The 14,439-nt window shown below is 37.6% G+C and overlaps 1 protein-coding gene across 1 annotated transcript in view; it reads left to right on the top strand.

Annotated features, from left to right (window-relative positions):
- Positions 1–14,439, top strand: part of LOC125238624 — a 41,393-nt gene that overhangs the window by 12,132 nt on the left and 14,822 nt on the right. The window lies entirely within an intron of this gene.

Raw genomic sequence — 14,439 nt, 5'->3', positions numbered from 1 at the left:
CCTATCAGTGATAATAAATATCTCTTGATTTAAATAAAATGCAATTTTACATAAAATTGATTTATTTATTGTTAATACATAACATTTAAAATCCATGTAGGCATGAATTTATGGAAACCTGCACTGAAAAATACACCATGCTACCTGATAAAAGAAACAGGCGTTTAGAGCACATTACATTTTTTTCAAGTAATAAATACTTACAAATAACGTAAACCATCTTAGGTATGTCCAAAAATTACAGGGAAAAATCATTTCCCTACTTGCTCTTGGCCACTTATGATACATTATAAATTACTACGTATATAATTATTATACTTAATTAAGTTTTACTCATTCGCATTGCTTTGGTTTCGTAAGTAAGAATAACTTTATACAGTAAAACGACTCATCAAGATTGCGGCGCATTATAATGCCAAAAAAAATCAGTAGGTAGGCAATAAGAAGAACAAGTGGGTAATGCACACCTTTTTTTAAATATATAAATCTATCTATTACTTATGCATTTTTGACAAAGACATTTTTGATTCAACAAAGAGAGTTTTACTGGAATTCAAAAGTTTTTGCGTCGGAAACTTAATTTATTACTTGGCTTTTGACTGTAAGTACCTAAATATTTATGGCTTGTGTAAGAAAAATACTTTAATACAGTACATAATAAATAAAAGTAAGAATATCATATCTTCATCATGCTCAATAGAAAACAAAAACAAATAGGTGATTAAGCGAAACTTATGAGAAAGCATATCTTTTGTCGTCATTTCAGGGTTAAATCCACAATAATAGTATTTTATGCAACTGGCGTTTAAGCACAGAATATATAATAGTACAAGTGAGTGAGTGAGTGGTTTAAGTGAGGTCAAAAAAGACGTCAGTAATAATTTGAGGCGAAGCCAAAAATTGTTAATAAGGACGCCAGGCCCCGTAGCCGAATGGCATTTCTCCGACGCCAAACGAAAGCGATACGCCGCTGGCTCTGTCGCGCCAATACGCAAGCGCGATAGAGATAGATATCTACTAGCGCTTCGTTTCGTGAGCGTTTCGTGAACGATTGTGCCATTCGGCTAGCCACCCTGGAGTATTTTTGACTCAGTTAAACACTGTTGCATACAATACAATACTTTTTCTGCGACCATGCACTTACTTTTTAATAGTTTTCTAGAATAACTTTCGTTAAATTCGCACTGTTTCATGTATTTTGACGCGTCGGCCTCCCCTCTGTTCCTGCCTCACCCTGTCGCTCGCACTCCCCCGCGCCGCCGGCATCCCCCGGCGCCCCGCGCACCCACGCTATATCCATTAAAGGCTTGCTAACAATGCTTTATAGATCAGTCAATGAATGCTCAAAAGGGGGGTCTAGGTGGAATGGCCAAAAGCAGAAAATTTCACTACGGGATGTTGTTAGGGATAGTCAGGAGACATACATACTAAAAGTCCTCGGACTTTGGACGTGAGCTCGAAGAGGGGAATGAAAAAGGTCCCATTTTTTGGTTTTTTGCTCATATTTCAAAAACCGGCCAAGAACGTGTCGGGCCACGCTCAGTGTAGGGTTCCGTAGTTTTTCGTATTTTTCTCAAAAACTACTGAACCTATCAAGTTCAAAACAATTTTCCTAGAAAGTATTTATAAAGTTCTACTTTTGTGATTTTTTTCATATTTTTTAAACATATGGTTCAAAAGTTAGAGGGGGGGGGGGGGGACGCACTTTTTTTCCTTTAGGAGCGATTATTTCCGAAAATATTAATATTATCAAAAAACGGTCTTAGTCCCTCTTAAACCCTTATTCATTTTTAAATACCTATCCAACAATATATCACACGTTGGGGTTGGAATGAAACAAAATATCAGCCCCCACTTTACATGTAGGGGGGGTACCCTAATAAAACATTTTTTTTCCATTTTTTATTTTTGCACTTTGTTGGCGTGATTGATATACGTATTGGTACCAAATTTCAGCTTTCTAGTGCTTACGGTTACTGAGATTATCCGCGGACGGACGGACGGACGGACGGACGGACGGACGGACGGACGGACGGACGGACGGACGGACGGACGGACGGACGGACGGACGGACAGACAGACAGACATGGCGAAACTATAAGGGTTCCTAGTTGACTACGGAACCCTAAAAACTATGCGTCATAAGAAATTTTGATTTACTACACTTTGAAAGCTTATAAAATTCTCTATAACTTTGATCTAGAAACTTTTTTCTATTCTTAACCATTGTCTAGGTATGAGCTCCTAAAAACTGTTAATTTTTTTTTAAATCGTCCCCCCCCACTTTTTGTTTCACTTGAAAAATATTTATCTTAGACAAAAGTTTTCTTAAAAAATCTTGTAGATCAGTCAAATACCTTTCATAATAATTATGTGTACATATGCTTCTGTGTCATGTACCGTTGAATAATTATACGACTTTAAAACGAAATGAAACAACAAATGTATGTCATAAACGTGTAAAATGTGTATTTCATGAACATGATTGTATTACATACATACAACATACATACAATCACGCCTGTATCCCATAAAGGGGTAGGCAGAGCACATGAAACTACTAAAGCTTCAGGGCCACTCTTGGCAAATAAGGGGTTAAAAGAAAACGAAACTGGCATTGCAGTGACAGGTTGCCAGCCTCTCGCCTACGCCACAATTTAACCCATATCCCATAGTCGCCTTCTACGACACCCACGGGAAGAAAGCTGTATTACGATGCTGTATAAATGCATTCACACAATAGGTAACAATACAATTAGCTGTACATAAAGGCCTTCTCACACCCACATCTACCACTACTACAATCTCTGGTGCACCGGCAAAATATTAACTTCAGTATTTCTTCCGGAGCAGCTGGTACTTTGGTTTGCACAGGAATCAGTAAGTTGCTTTCGTTCCGTGCCCATCCCCATTCATCATCCTCCTTGCGTTAGATATCCCGGCATTTGCCACGGCTCATGGGAGCCTGGGGTCCACTTTTATTTTATTTTATTTTATTTTTATTTTTATGAATAGGTACAATAACATAATGCAGGCAAACAACATTGTAAATTATTCCTTACATTAGCAACTTACATATTACTTACATTACGATTACAATTGTACACAGCATTATAATAAAAAAACATTTTAGCGCTAAATACATTTTTCACAAATGAAAAGGTCGACAATAGTTGAGTTTAAAACAAAAAATACAATCAAATGTTAATCACTTACTTGTAAATTTCGGGATAATAAAACATTTTTGAACTTAGTCAAAGAACTATTCAAAATATCAATGTCCATATCTAAGTCATTGTACAAACGACACATTCTAAGGATAGGCGCATTGTTAGATATATTATTATTAGCTACCATGGGCAAGGCAAACATTTCTAGATTTCGTGTTCTCTTATTGTTGGCTCTAAAATGGACATAATCCATGAGGTTACTGTCGAGACCGCCATGCACGATTTTATATAGAGTAACCAGATCGACAACATCCCGTCGGGAGGCTAGGGATTGTATATTATAAGCTGAGAGTCTATCAATATATTCAGGAAGCGCTTGTCGTGTTTTATTTTTAATAGAAAGATATCGTAAGAATTTCGCCTGTATTGATTCCAATCTATCAGAGTGTGTCTTATAAATTGGTTTCCAAACTGAAGAACAGTATTCAAGCGTAGTTCGTACTAATGCACAGTAAAGAATCATTAAGCTATTTGACACTTTGAAAGGCTTTGCAGTTCGCTTAATAAATCCCAGCATGCGATTACATTTCGACACCATATGCTCATAATGACCGCGAAACGACAATTGACTATCCAATAATACTCCAAGATCTCTGATGGAACAAACCCTTACTAATCGTTTGCCGTTTATATTATAATCGTGATTAATCAAGTTCTTATTTCTAGTGAATGTGATTGATTGACATTTGTCAATATTTAAAAACTTTGACAACTAATCCCAAGATTTTTTGTTTGTTTGAAATGTTGTTGGTCTCACACCTTACTACTGTTGACAAACACTGCAATTCTCTATTATAACCTTGTGTGTTACTGTGTTTGTTGTCCCAAATAAATTAAACAAATTGAAACTGTTTCTTCCATGTCGTCTGGATCAGATGTGACAAATGTATCTTAGACAATATCCTCCCCGTCGTTATCATCAGTGTCTTCCTCTATCCTGGCGGTGTCGTTGACTTTCGATCCGGAGGTCGCGGGTTCGAACCCGACTCGTGCCAATGACTTTATTCTGAACTTATATGCGAAATGTCATTTGATATTTGCCAGTCGCTTTTCGGTGAAGGAAAACGTCGTGAGGAAGCCGGACTAATACCAATAAGTCCTAGTTACCCTTCGGGTTGGAAAGTCAAATGGCAGTCGCTTTCGTAAAACTAGTGCCTACGCCAAATCTTGGGATTAGTTGTCAAAGTGGACCCCAGGCACCCATGAGCCGTGGCAAATGCCGGGATATCTAACGCAAGGAGGATGATGAATGGGGATGGGCACGGAACGAAAGCAACTTACTGATTCCTGTGCAAACCAAAGTACCAGCTGCTCCGGAAGAAATACTGAAGTTAATATTTTGCCGGTGCACCAGAGATTGTAGTAGTGATAGATGTGGGTGTGAGAAGGCCTTTATGTACAGCTAATTGTATTGTTACCTATTGTGTGAATGCATTTATACAGCATCGTAATACAATCATGTTCATGAAATACATATTTTACACGTTTATCACATACATTTGTTGTTTCATTTCGTTTTAAAGTCGTATAATTATTCAACGGTACATGACACAGAAGCATATGTACACATAATTATTATGAAAGGTATTTGACTGATCTACAAGATTTTTTAAGAAAACTTTTGTCTAAGATAAATATTTTTCAAGATATGGAGCAATCTATGAAACAAGAAGTGGGGGGGGGACGATTTAAAAAAAAATTAACAGTTTTTAGGAGCTCATACCTAGACAATGGTTAAGAATAGAAAAAAAGTTTCTAGATCAAAGTTATAGAGAATTTTATAAACTTTCAAAGTGTAGTAAACCAAAATTTCGTATGACGCATAGTTTTTGAAATATGAGCAAAAAACCAATAAAATGGGACCTTTTTCATCCCCCCCTCTTCGAGCTCACGTCCAAAGTCCGAGGACTTTTAGTATGTATGTCTCCTGGCTATCCCTAATAACATCCCGTAGTGAAACTTTCTGCTTTCGGCCATTCCATCTACTCGTTGACCAAGCTATTAAGACGATACGGTAGGGGTCAATTTTCCATACAAACGCTCTCGACTATTTCCTCCTGGTTTTTGAAGATAGAGCAATGATTTTTTCAACACAGATTGTTATTATTTTTATCTGTGTCGGACCGTTTTGATTTTTTTGATATTCTGCTTTTTTCATTGTGGCGCAAAAAAAGGTGTGATACTCAAGATTGGTAACAATTAACCAAAAAGCGAAACGGTCCGACATAGATTATTTCATTGTTATTCAGATTCTCAAATTTCGTTCCGATTAATTAAGTTTTGAAGGAGGAAAGAGTCGAGAGCGGAACCTCGATTTTAAAGATTTTTTTGAAATATCTTTTGACTGAGTTGTTCTTAATGGACAATTTTTTTTCGATAAATCTAGGTAATAACACTTGTATATTTAACTAAAATTCCCAAGTTGAAAAGGGGGCTCCTTTCCATTTTAGCATTTTCGCTACCGTATCCTCTTAAGAACATATCGTATGCGTGGGTGCGCGGGGCGCCGGGTGGGGGCGGGCATCTTTTATGTAGGGTTTTAACGATCTATGCACGACACTGTAAATGACGAATAACAACACGGGAGTTGAAAAAAGTTGTTAAGTACCCACGACCATGGTCATATTACACTGAAAATTTCAAATGTTGTCGTAAGGGACATTTTGTCGTAAGTACATTAAATACTGCATAGAAATCAGAAAAAATCTCTATCAGCCTATAATATAATATAGCCTAGACATGATCTATTGAAACCTTTAATTGAAAGTAGCATGTCTTTTTGGTGCCAGCAACCCAGCCATTGCCAGTTACAATAAAGGCATTTGAAAATTACTGAGACATATACGAAATCTACATATAAGTACATTATAAAGTACATTCTTCATCACATTTCACCTACTCAAAGGTTAGCTGGAAGAAATCCCTTAAAGGGATAAGTTCGCCTTTGTACTGTCTATCCTGTGTCATATTTGTGTTTTGTACAATAAAGAGTTTATACATACATACATACATAAAGACCCGTTTTATAATGAAGTTATGAGCTGAAAATACCTTGTCATTAACTTCCTAAGGTTTAGATAAAATAGTTCATATTAGGTAGGTACTTATAGATTTCGTATATGTCTCAGTAATTTTCAAATGCCTTTATTGTAACTGTTGTTGCTGGCACCAAAAAGACATGCTACTTTCAATTAAAGGTACTGTTAGTACCAAGTATAAACAACAGAATAATGATTTTATTCTGACGGCATCTTTACCTACCGATTAGCTAAAACATTTTTGGCGTAAGGGGCTCTATTTTCTAAAGCAACTATTCATATTTAGTTAATATGTTAACATAGACAAACTTATTTGGAAACTATTATTTTAAGATTCGTCTTAATAGGATAGGTAACAGATTCCAAGATATGAATTGGGTCTCTTGAAAAGTTACGTACTACGACATTTGAAATTTCCAGTGTTGATAAGGTATAATAACAGTATCATAATAGAATTTGAGTTTATTAATATTAATAGAAATTGAGTTATATAGATACGTAGGTACACATGTGCCCCAGAAACGGCTTCTATACTATTACTACTATATGAAAGTACCTTAGATTGCTCAGCATGCATTTGCAGCAGTAACGTCCTATTCATACATCTTTACGTTCTGAGCACATGATGCGTCGTCAAAAAAACTTTTTATATTATTTGATATCACTTCGTCATCGTCCTCGCTTCTTGTTCTATATCATTACTACTATATGAAGGTACCTCAGTCTAAGGCGTCTAAGCATCATCAATGATGTTCTATTCATAGACGTTTACGTTCTGAGCACGTGGCGCGTCGACAAAAAACTTTTTGTATTATTTGATAGCTCTGCGTTATCGTTCTCGCTTCTTGTTCTATATCATTACTCCTATCTGAAGGTACCTCAGTCTGCCCATCATCATTAATAAGTATTTATTTATAGATGTTTACGTTTGGAGCACATTCCGCGTCGTGAAAAAACTTTTCATATTGTTTTATATCACTTCGTCATCCTCCTCGCTTCTTGTTCTATATCATTACTACTATCTGAAGGTACTTCACAGTTTGCCCATCATCATTAATTTTCTATCCATAGACGTTTTTACGTTCTGAGCACATGACGCGCCGTCAAAAAACTTTTTCATATTATTTGATATCACTGCGTCATCGTCCTCGCTTCTTGTTCTATATCATTACAACTGTCTGAAGGTACTCTGCCTGCCTCTTTATTCTTTAAAAAATTGAGTCTGTTATCGATTTTAAACTCGGCTATAAACTTCTACCGGCCGTTCTTCTGAAACAAATTATAACTATTACATATTATGATCAAAGTTATAGACGTTATAGTATCTATACAAATAATATATAGTACCTATACAAATACAAGTAATAATAACATATTAAACAGAGGTAACAACAGGCGATCTTATCGCTTAAGAGCGATCTCTTCCAGACAACCTTCATTATATATGGACTTGAATGTATTATGAGCCGGCTCGATAAAAGGATAGAAGTATTGGGTTGGCACAAAAGTAATGACACACTCTACAAAACTCTATACATTTCCTTTCTTAAGTTAATTGTTTTCGATAATATTCTAGTATGTTGTAGAACATTCTAGGTACTTCTAATGTGAGGGTATATAAAGCCGCCCTCGTGATTGGTTTAGTTAGATTGAAATAAAATGGACGAGCGACAAGTTCGAAACACTTTACTTATACGAGTACTTGTTAGGCCACAGTGCGCGGGCTGCGGCTGACAATATTAACACTGCATTGGGCGCTGGAAGTACAAGCCATGCCACGGTGTCCAGATGGTTTGACCGTTTTAAATCAGGAGACAGGAGCCTTGAAAGTCAGTCACGCTCAGGACGACCACCTGCATTCAATGATGACGATTTAAGCCGCGAACTACAGTCGAATCCTGATGCTACTACTCGTGAATTAGCGGAAGCACTTAACTGCAGTTACCACGCTGTGGAATACCATCTGCATGAGCTTGGGTATCGAAAGGTTTTGGCTCGATGGGTACCGCACATCCTTACCGACGCCAGTCGTGCAGTCCGTGTCGCCATCTGTCAATCACTTTTGCTACGACCCCGACGTAAAGAGTTTTTGACTGATCTGGTTACGGGAGATGAATCATGGATTTATTATGAGAACGATACTACACGTCGTGCTTTTTGGCTGCCTCGAGAAGAAACGCCACCAAGTAAACCGAAGCTGAGTCAAAAGAACCACTTAAAAGTTTTGCTTTGTTGTTTCTGGGACTCGCAAAGCATGCTGTTTCATGAACTATTACACAATGAAACTGTAAACGCTAACAAATATTCAACACAGCTCACCGAACTATCTTCTGCTATCAAGAAAAAACGACGAAGACGAGCCACTGTAATTTTCGACCTCATGTCGCATCTACCGTTCGCCAACAGCTGCAGAACTTGGGCTGGGAGACGATACCCCACCCACCTTATTCTCCATCAGACATCGCACCATCAGACTTTCATTTGTTTAGAGCCCTGAAACGACATTTGCGGGGTAAACAATTCAATGTTTTTCATGATGTAACAACTTTTTCGAGGCACAGCCATCAGAGTTCTGGGCGAAAGGCATCCAAACTTTGCCGGATCGTTGGCAAGAAGTCATAGATGCTAATGGTGATTACATCATCGACTAAGCTTTTTGTATTGTAATAATAATAAAAAATATTCACCAGCAGCTTGCTCTTCAATACGGTCTTGTGGACCGCGAAGTACCGTACTACAAGTACATACCTGCGCCAGTTCTCGAAAATGGTCGTGCCACGCTCTATTGGGATCGATCTATTATCACTGACAGGACTATTGTAGCCAATAAGCCTGACATTGTCATAATAGATCGATCGCAACGCCGGACCGTGCTCGTCGACATCACCATCCCCCATGATGAGAATCTCGTGAAAGCCGAGAAGGACAAGTCCAGTAAGTACCTAGACTTGGCTTACGAGATGACCGCCATGTGGGATGTTGATTCGACGATCATTGTCCCGATAGTCGTTTCAGCGAACGGTCTCATAGCGAAGAGTCTCGACCAACATCTCGAGAGACTCTCGCTAGGTGGTTGGATCAAGGGTCAGATGCAGAAGGCGGTGATCTTGGACACGGCGCGGATAGTCCGACGGTTCCTCTCTCTGCAGCCCTAACCACTTGGGCCCTGCCCCGCTGCTGACGGCTTCAATCAAAAAAAAAATTCACACACACACAAATTCAACATCGGTCCAGTAACGGCGGAGATATCGAGAACAAACATTAAAAAAAATATAAAAAATACAGACGAATAGAGAACCACCTTCTTTTGAGAGATTTGAGGCGGCGGTTAAAAAATAAGGTATTTGTGTGGCACATTATCTTGAGCTTGACAGGTAGGGAACTTCCTACTTATATATAAATAAAATTAGCGACGATCATTTGATGAACTATAGTGATCGCTTCTATTACAATACAACATTTTCTACTAAATTGTGGTGTACAATTAAAACATACCTACTTATTAGACCATTATCTACGTTCAGCACCAGCAACTAGCAGTGCTTCTGATACATCCTGTAGACTGGCTGGGTCTGAAGAGCTACCGGAAATTCCACCTGTGTAGGATTAAAATACTTCATTAAAGGTTTACAAAGTAGGCTTCGGAATATCAGCCAGACAATTATGGTAAATGAGAAAACATCAGGCCGTCCCTATTTGATAGGGACGGCCCGATGTTTTATCATTCATTGCGCGATCATGATTTAATTGCCCTGCAGGTTAATTGGGAAAATTCAAATATTAGGTACGTGGTACTTATAGATGTGTCTTTAGATACCTACTTACATCCTACTAGCATTTGCCTGCGGCTTCGCTCGCGTTAGAAAGAGACAAACAGTAGCCTATGTCACTCTCCATCCCTTCAACTATCTCCACTTAAAAAATCACGTCAATTCGTCGCTCCGTTTTGCCGTGAAAGACGGACAAACTAACAGACACACACTTTCCCATTATATGATATATAAATATGATCCTATGTATATCCTATGTATGATCTTAGAGCCTGGGATCGAGGGGTTAGGGCAGTTCGCTCTACGTAACATCATGGCCAGTCCAAATGGGGTGTCATGCTCCCTATCAGACACACCTTAGCTTTAATACGACTAGGCTTACATACTCGTACTTACTAAGTAAGTACTTCAAGAAAAATCATAATACTCCCTAGCAGTTTTACCACTATTTCTCTATCGCTGCCGCACCTAAATTCACATGATATAATTATATAAAATTAAAATTGAAATAAATTACATATTATGGAAGACAAAAAATTACCAAGGCCCCCAGTGGTCAGTGGCTTACAGTTCCGAGGCTGGAATGGAACCAGCGATGCAACGTACTCTGCAATCGCGGCCGATGCCTGTATCCTCTCGGCCATTCGGGTCACAGCTGCATAGGTCATTAAAATTCTATAAAATTCTAATGAGCTGGGTTACAAAATTTACATTTAAATAAACGCTCGAGAAAATTAAATTCACAAATCTTGTGTCAATTGCCCAAGACATTTATTTCAGGCGCTACGATATTTTCCGTAGAAACTTTCAGTTAATATGTTACCATAGATTAAAATGTTACTCATTACAATTATTAAGAGCATATCACTTCTAGCGCCTATAGGCGTAAATTCTACGTATTACGCTATTAGGCGTCAGGTCATTTAGGCATATCATCTATGGTTATTACCACCTTATGCTAATAGTGGTTCTTTGCACAGGCATAATTTCGTCGCCATAATATTCACCAGCAACATGTTAGCTCATCTATACAACCTTGTGGACGCCAAGTGCCGTACTTCTACTAAATGACTTACTTACTACTTACCACGACCTTTTCTCTAAAATGGTCTTGGCAGGCTCTATTGGGATTGGGATTAATGCAACATTATTTAGTGTTAACAGAGTTTAGGCTTATAATTATCATTTAACATTAGGCTTATAATTATCATTCATCCCATTTGTAAACTCTTTAGCAGATGAATTTTAAAAACACTGTTCTTATATTTTACTAAACTTTTGAAGTTCCTAGCTTAAAAACCTTAATGCCCATGTCCATACAAATTTTCCACTTCTATCCAACTTTTGACTCCCAACGTGGTGGAATTTTGAACCCACATTTCATGTTCTTGTCTGAACTACCTTTTGACGATATTGCAAGTTTCGTTTGAAATATATCATTCATTCCCATTTTAAAAGTTTTCAAATTTCTAGATTCGAATAAAGCTAGTTGCTCATACAAGCTTTCACTCCATTCCAGGTAAGATTTTCTAGAATGCTGAATTTGATAATCCTTCTTACTCTAATATTTTCATGAAGTTTCACTTAATATAAAACTTGATCCGAATAGAAACTTTCAACCCCTTATGGCCCTTATTAATCAATGCAACCTTAGTCTCTGTAGTTTCGGCTGTGTATTTTCCCATCGGGAGACTTGTCTGGCTCGTTTGCCTCCTATCTAATAAAAAGTTGGATTTGTGACAGACAGGCAGATAAATTGACAGACAGACAGACTGACGGAGGCGCACCATACCTTTACTTTACAGAACCCGAATTGGTATTTTTTTCGTCGTCACTTCAATTATTTCGGTCATGATCAAATAATGTGAAATTTTATTTTGGCGTCCAGTCACTTAAAGTAAAACTCGATCCGCAATTCAGCAATATTCCACATACATACTTTCAATCGCTTATCTTCTACCGACCACTTTAGGGAAGTGTGGGGTTAGAAAAAGAAAAAAAATAGCCTGTCAATCTCCATCCATTCATCTATCTCCACTTAAAAAATCAGGTAAATTCGTGGCTCTGTTTTGCCGTGAAAGACGGACATACAAACAGACACACACACACACACACACACACACTTTCCCAATTATAATATTAAGTACTGGACCACCCTGTATATATATGTATCAGGGTTGCCAACCGTACGAGGTTCCTCGTACAAATACGAGATTTACGGTCTTACGTACGAGGTACGAGGATACTATTAACCTCGTACAAATATGTACGAGATTTTGATAATATGGCCAATTGGATATATATTATTAGCATTTTGAATCTTTTTACACCATTTACGCGATGATTGTCTATGGCAGCTATCGCTTCAACAACCACACCGCACCGCACCTTGGAATGTTTTCACGAAAGTGAGAGCGACAGTGTTATTTTTTTATCGCTATCACTTACGTGAAAAAAATCCACAGACGCGGTGCGGTGCGATCATTTCTTAGGTACTTTACGGAGTGGTCCCGATAGTATAATACGAGTATGCTTAATTTTGTTTTAAACACGTTTTCGATGCATAATAATAATATTTTTTATATGTACGAGGTTCGAAAGTCTAAATACGAGAATTTTAGCTGCATACGTACGAGGAAGTTTGCTTTACGGTTGGCAACCCTGATATGTATTATGAATGTATGTATACTCGTATAGACGATCTAGTACACTTACAATGCGACTGAGTTAGCCTTATTCATACTATCATAGACTTCAAATCGATAGCTTCAGTATTTCTCTATATCTCATGGTTCTGGGCGGTGATATTTTGCCATCAGGCGACTTGTCTGCTCGTTTGCTTCCTATCTCATAAAAAAGTGTGATCTCATCATACAGTCAAATAAACTGACAGACCTTTTTAATATACGTACCTAATCCTACAAACAGTAGTTCTTCGTCGTCACCTCAATTTTTTCGGTCATTTTAATCATGATCTTATAATTAAATAACGTACAATCGGCGAGCCAACTTAATTTTTGCGTCCAGCCACCTAGGCTATTTACGAATAATGTGAATAGTAGATTGTACAACAAGGGCATAAAGTGACCCATTTTTACCGGAGGCAATTTTTTGGTCTCAGCGAAGGTATTTCCATAGCAACACCACTTTCAAATCTTCAGGAAAAGAGCATACTCCCATATTAAAGGCCGGCAACGCTTCTGCAACCCGTCAGGTGTTTCGAGGGTTTAAGGGTAGCGGTAATCGCTTACCATCAGGCGATCCGTCTCATTTCCCTTCGTTTATTTATCTACTTTACCTTAAAATATTTTTTCCCTCTCCCAGTTTAGGGAAGCGGTGAAATTTTACGGAAAAGTCCTCTGAGGCTGTGGCTCCGAATTTCGTACATTTCCTATGAGCATTGTTATAATTCATGACCATCAGAAGCAGCAACCTAGGTACTGCAAATATATAAGTTGGAAAGTGACATTGACAATAAACATCAATTCATAATATTCCAAAGACTAAACTGGAATAGATAATAATAATTATGTATAGAAACAAGTTCTATGAATAATAGTTTTTGTAAATGGAAGTGTGATAATAATCAAAATATTAAATAATATAATTTGATTTGTTTCCGAAATTTTATCTTAGACAAAACCGAAACCATTAGAAGCAATGTTGCTACAGGAAAATATGATTGTGTTAATTACTAGCAACATAAAATCCAGCACTAGCACACATAGAAACATTTGGATCCGTTACTAAGAGACATACGTTTCTAAGGAAGTCAATAGGCCTTGCATGTAACTCAGTACATCGCTACACGGCCTACTTAACGCGAGTTATCGTCGCTGGTACCTCTTAGTTTTCGAGTTATTTACAGATGGCGCTATTTTCAATGTTTAAAAGTGCCGTCTAGTGAGATAATAATTAATTACATTGCCGAGTAACCATATCTGAATATGATTCAATATTTTGAGCCGGGCGGCTCCTTGTTTTTTGGCTTAGGGGTTAGTGTATTTGACTTGCACGTCTATGATCCCGAGTTCGAGACCCAGGTCCGGATTTTTTTTAATATGTTTGAAAAACAGTTATATTGTTGTTTTTTACTTTTTTTATATATATAATTGAATATTAGAAAAATAAGTATGATTTGAAGTTGAATCATAGAAAACTAAGTATTGTTCGCGCCTACTTGTTGTCTGTTTATAAAAACCATAGGTATAGGTCCTATACCTACTCGACTCTCTAATCACTTGCCGCCGAAGTCAAGAGGACGGAATAAAATAATAGGTCATTAGAATTATTTAAATCATGAGTTGTATAGTAGGAACATTAAATTGTAGGTATGTAACCTCAACAAATGTACTAGTAAACCCTCAGTACCAAAAAGTACGGAAGAACCGGGATTTACCG

Source organism: Leguminivora glycinivorella, chromosome 24 (assembly GCF_023078275.1).
Source record: "Leguminivora glycinivorella isolate SPB_JAAS2020 chromosome 24, LegGlyc_1.1, whole genome shotgun sequence".
Classification (NCBI taxonomy): Eukaryota; Metazoa; Arthropoda; class Insecta; order Lepidoptera; family Tortricidae; genus Leguminivora; species Leguminivora glycinivorella.
Note: the sequence above shows the minus strand (reverse complement) of the source record. Positions and strands in the feature narration are given on the sequence as shown.